Below are 6,000 nucleotides of genomic sequence, written 5' to 3' on the forward strand. Positions count from 1 at the left end.
GAACACAGGCCTGGAAATCTGCATGGCTTTAGGCAGAGGGGGTGATATGTGACAAAGTCACTGACAAAGTACTGGAGGGGAGATATGTAGCACTGAGATTGTTAGCTCCAGTAATATAAACATAGGAAAAATATTCCAGCACACAAAGTGATGAGGAGTTAATCAGCCATGTTCAGTGTTATGGTGATTAAACACCTGTAGAGAGGGAGGAGTTCAGAGGATAAATTCCCAGCCTTTTAGAGCATTTGGTGTGGGGTGAGTCTGGAGACACAAGCTCTGGAGCTGTATTGCCATGTGAAGGAAAGCTAAATCTTGGGTTGTTTGTCCCTGCAGCGGGTGGTTACTAATAGCGACAAGGACTGTGCCATATGTTATGTTTTGTTTTTTTACTGTTAGGCCGGGAAGGCTGTGTTTGTTTTGCTAACGTTGCTGTGGTTTATGCTGAACTCTTAATAAAGCATGGGAGGTTTAAAGAAACAGTGTTCCTGTGTCTACCTCTATGTGCAACCAAGTGAGCTGATCTACCACAGTATAAATATATATGTACTGTATGTGTGTATATATAGATGTATATATATATGTGTGTGCGTGTTTATACTATATACATACAGTGAAGGAAATAATTATTTGATCCCTTGCTGTTTTTGTAAGTTTGCCCACTGACAAAGGCATGAACAGTCTATAATTTTAAGGGTAGGTTAATTTTAACATTGATAGATAGAATATCCCCAAAAAAATCAAGGAAATCACATTGTATAAATTAGATAAATTTATTTGCATTTTGCAGTGAGAAAGTATTTGATTCCTCTGGCAAACAACACTTAATACTTGGTGCCAAAACCCTTGTTGGCAAGCACAACAGTCAGACATTTTTTGTAATTATTGATGAGGGTTGCGCACATGTCAAGAGGAATTTTGGTCCACTAATTGTAGCGCCGGCGTCCCTGCCTTCTGCTAGGCAGGGACGCTGTTCCCCTCACCTCTCTGCTCTGTGTCCGGCGTCCTCCTCCCGCTCTGCTGGCAGCGCGCGCTCCTTCCCGGCCACTGTGCTTAGGGTGCGCGCGCGCGCTCTCCCTCCCTCTTAAAGGGGCCGCGCGCGCCGTCCTAAGGAGTCCCCGGCCAATGGCCGGAGGACTTCACCATATATAAGGCACCTCCTCCAAAATGGAGGTGCCCGAGCAATGTTGTTGCACTGTTCACTACTCTGCTTCAGCCCTCAGGTCCCGTTGCCAGTTACCTGCCAGATACCTGCCAGATTCCTGCCAGCTTGCTGTCTTATTCCTGCCTGATTATCTGCTACCTGCCTGCTAGTTTGAGGTCCGACGGTCTGCCTTACTACTCCTGTCAGTCTGTCTAAGGACCAGCCTGTCCGCTCACCTGGGAGCGCACTTCAGCCACCTGCCTGCTTGCCTGAGGTCCGACGGTCTGCCTTCCAACTCCTGTCAGTCTGTCTATGGACCAGCTTGCCTGCTCACCCGGGAGCACACATCTGCTACCTGCCTGCTAGCCTACCTGGAGGTTCCGCCGTCACGTGCTGTGACCACCTGCCTGTCCAGTGACTCCTGCCCGCTCACCTGGGAGCGCTCATCTGCTGCCTGTCTGCTAGCCTACCAGGAGGCTCTGCCGTCACGTGCTGTGACCACCCGCCTGTCCAGAGACTTCTGCCCGCTCACCTGGGAGCGCTCATCTGCCGCCTGTCTGTTGGTCTTCCTGGAGGCTCCGCCGTCACATGCTGTGACCACCCGTTCATCCAGAGACTCTCGCCTGCTCACCTGGGAGCTCACGTCTATCATCAGCCGCCACAGGTCGTACCTACCCTTTACCCAGAGACTGCCCCGGTCACTTGCCGTGACCATCTGCCCGTTCATCCAGAGACTGCCCCGGTCACTTGCCGTGACCATCTGCCCGTTCATCCAGAGACTGCCCCGGTCACTTGCCGTGACCATCTGCCCGTTCATTCAGAGACTGCCCCGGTCACTTGCCGTGACCATCTGCCCGTTCATCCAGAGGCTGCCCCGGTCACTTGCCGTGACCTCCAGCCCGTTCACTCAGAGACTGTCCCGGTCACCTGCTGTGACTTCCTGCCCGTCTTCCCTGGTCGCCACCCGCTCCCTTACAAGGACCGCCCCCTTGTATAGTAGCTCAGAGGTTCCGCCTCCCAGACCCGTTACAGTTTGCTCGGGCCATGGAACCCGGTGGCACCCAAGCTCCCTCGCTCTCGGACCTGTGTCATGAACTGTCCCGTCAAAGGTCCCAACAGGAGTCCATCCTGGGTCACCTGCGGAATGTCAATACTCGCCTGGACACTCTGACTGCTCCACCAGCAACCTCCGCCAGTGCCTTGTCTCGCAATCCGGCAGCTCCGCTGCCCACTAATACCATGGTATCCTACCCCGGACCCCGGCTTTCTGCACCTCCTCGCTTCGGAGGCGACTCCGCCCAGGCTCGGGGCTTCATAAATCAGTGTACCCTGCACTTTGAACTATTGTCCTACCAGTTTAACTCCGACCGAGCCAAAATTGCATTCATCATGTCCCATCTCACCGGGGAGGCCCTGGCCTGGCTAAATCCTCTATGGGAGAGAGGAGACCCCCTGGTGTCCAACTTGCCTGCTTTTCTCACGGCTTTCCGGAAAGTCTTCGACGAACCCGGACGGAAGACCTCATCCGCATCATCACTGCTACGCCTCCGTCAGGGAAGTCTCACCGTGGGCCAATATGCCATACGGTTCCGTACCCTTGCCTCGGAGCTGGCCTGGGATAACGACGCTCTGGTATCCGTCTTCTGGGAGGGTCTGTCCAGCCGTATTAAAGATGAACTTGCCGGTCGGGACATCCATACCACTCTCGATGACCTAATAACTCTTGCCACCCGGATTGACCTACGGTTCCAGGAGCGTGCCAAAGAGGTCACCCGTGAGAAGAGGTTACCACGTCTAGCTCCTACTTTTCAGAAACCTGTCACTCCCTCCGTCTCTACCCAGGTGCACTCTCCTGAGCCTATGCAGGTCGACCAGACCAAGATGGTCAAAACCCGTCAGGACTTACGCCGTGCCGAGGGGAGCTGCTTCTACTGTGGCAGTAAGGAACACCGGATCCGTACCTGCCCGGAGAGGTCGGGAAACACCTGTGTCTAGGCTCGCTCAGAGAGGTCAACCTAGACAAGAATAAATCCTCTCCATCTCTGCTGTTGTCAGTCTCAATCGTCTGCGGGGAGAACCGTTATTTCGAACTAGCCCAACTTGACTCTGGAGCAGCCGGGAATCTTATTTCACAGTCCCTGGTAGAGAAATACCGCATCCCCACCAAACCTCTGGCTGTACCCTTGTCTGTTGCTGCCGTGGATGGGGGTCTCTTACCACGCCCCATCCAACTCATCACCGAATCCATTACTCTGCAGGTGGGAATGCTGCATTCTGAGAGTATCTCCTTTCATGTTCTGCCTGGACTCTCCCACGCCCTCTTGCTAGGTCTACCTTGGCTCCAGAGACATGCACCCGTGCTTGACTGGCAGACCGGAGAAGTCCTTCGCTGGGGACAGGACTGCCATAAGACCTGTCTGGTTCCCGTCCATCCCGTCCGTCCTTCTCCTACCCCAGCTAATCTACCTGGACTTCCGATTCCTTATTGGTCTTATGCTGATGTCTTTAATAAAAAGGAAGCAGAGACACTACCCCCTCATAGACCATACGACTGCCCTATCGACCTGTTACCTGGTACTACTCCTCCCCGTGGGCGTATTTATCCATTATCCGCTGCTGAGACCCGGTCGATGTCCGAATATATTGAGGAGAATCTGGCCAGGGGATTCATCCGGAAATCTACCTCCCCGGCGGGAGCAGGCTTCTTTTTCGTCAAAAAGAAGGACGGCTCTCTCCGTCCCTGTATAGACTATAGAGGCCTTAACCAGATCACGGTGAAGAATAAGTACCCCCTTCCGCTCATTCCGGAGTTATTTGATCGTCTGAGGGGGGCTAGAATCTTCACCAAACTGGACCTCCGTGGGGCATACAACCTGGTTCGTATCCGTCAGGGGGATGAATGGAAGACGGCATTCAACACCCGGGACGGCCACTATGAATATCTGGTAATGCCCTTTGGTCTCTGTAACGCTCCTGCCGTCTTTCAAGAGTTGGTCAATGACATCTTCCGGGACCTTCTCTACTCCTGCGTAGTGGTGTACCTGGACGACATCTTGGTCTTCTCTCCGGATCTCCAGACTCACCGGAGGGACGTTCGTCAGGTCCTGCTCAGGCTCAGGCAGAATCACCTCTTCGCTAAAAACGAGAAGTGCCTCTTTGAGCAGACCTCGCTTCCGTTTTTGGGCTACATTATTTCTCAGACCGGCCTACGAATGGATCCAGAGAAACTGTCTGCCATCGAGAAATGGCCTCGACCGGAGGGGTTGAAGGCCATTCAGCGATTCCTGGGCTTCGCTAACTACTACCGCCTCTTCATACCACACTTCTCTTCCCGGACTGCCCCAATTTCCGCGCTCACCCGTAAGGGTACTAATCCCAAAGAGTGGCCGCCCGAAGCAGAGGAGGCATTTCTTTCCCTAAAACAGGCCTTCTCTTCCGCCCCGGTGCTGCATCGCCCGGACGGCAACAAGCAGTTCTTCCTGGAAGTTGACGCCTCCTCCTCTGGAGCCGGAGCGGTACTTACTCAAAAATCATCTTCCGGGAGAATGGTAACTTGTGGCTTCTTCTCCAAACTCTTCTCCTCTTCTGAGCGCAACTATTCCAAAGGAGACCGAGAGTTATTGGCCATCAAGCTGGCGTTGGAGGAGTGGCGTTACCTACTCGAGGGGGCTCTTCACCCGGTAATAATTTACACTGACCACAAGAACTTGGCTTACCTCCAGCATGCCCAGAGACTTAACCCGCGCCAAGCCCGGTGGTCCTTGTTTTTTGCTCGCTTTGATTTTGTTCTTCATTTTCGCCCGGCTGACAAAAACGTCAAAGCAGACGCCTTGTCCCGATCCTTTCTGGTGTCCGATCTCGAGGAAGAACCTAAACATATCATCGATCCCGCCAGAGTAATGCAGGTGGCTCCCGTGAGTTTAAATCGTCTCCCTCCCGGTAAGACGTTTGTTTCAGTACCTGATCGGAAGAAGATCCTACACTGGGGCCATTCGTCTAAACTAGCTGGCCACGCCGGTCAGAAAAATACCCTCCAGCTTATTGCCCGGCACTACTGGTGGCCTACCCTGCACAAGGACGTAATAGACTTTGTTTCTGCCTGTGTGTCCTGCGCCCGCAACAAAGTCCCGAGACACATGCCAGCCGGTCGCCTCCTTCCGCTTCCTGTGCCTGCTGCCCCCTGGCAGCATATTGCTATGGACTTCATAACTGATCTCCCCGTCTCCGCCGGTTGTACGGTCATTTGGGTGGTCGCTGATCGCTTTTCCAAGATGGCTCACTTTATTCCCCTGCCAGCCCTCCCGTCTGCACCCGAGCTGGCTAAAGACTTTATCCGCCACATCTTCCGTCTTCATGGCCTGCCCCTCCACATCGTGTCGGATCGTGGGGTACAGTTCACCTCACGTTTCTGGAGAGCCACTTGTAAACTGCTAGACGTCACCCTGGACTTCTCTTCCGCTTACCACCCACAGTCCAATGGTCAAGTGGAGCGGATCAATCAGAACCTGACCAGTTACCTCCGGCACTTCGTTAATGCCCATCATTCAGACTGGGTGGATCTCCTACCATGGGCCGAGTTCTCTTATAACAATCACGAGAGCGAATCCTCCTCCAAATCCCCGTTTTTTGTAGTTTTCGGTCAGCATCCTCGGATTCCTTTTCCTGTCTCCACCTCTGTGGACAACCCGGCTGCGGAATCTCTCGTTAGCAAATTTTCCTCCATTTGGGAGAGTACCCGATCCGCACTCCTTCAGTCGTCCGAACGGATGAAAAGACACGCTGACAAAAAACGCCTGGATCCTCCACAATTTCATCCTGGAGATAAAGTCTGGCTCTCATCTAAATATGTCCGACTCAAG

The sequence above is a fragment of the Phyllobates terribilis genome, unplaced genomic scaffold (genome assembly GCF_046119375.1).
Source record: "Phyllobates terribilis strain yellow unplaced genomic scaffold, ASM4611937v1 Scaffold_2__4_contigs__length_985480577, whole genome shotgun sequence".
NCBI lineage: Eukaryota > Metazoa > Chordata > Amphibia > Anura > Dendrobatidae > Phyllobates > Phyllobates terribilis.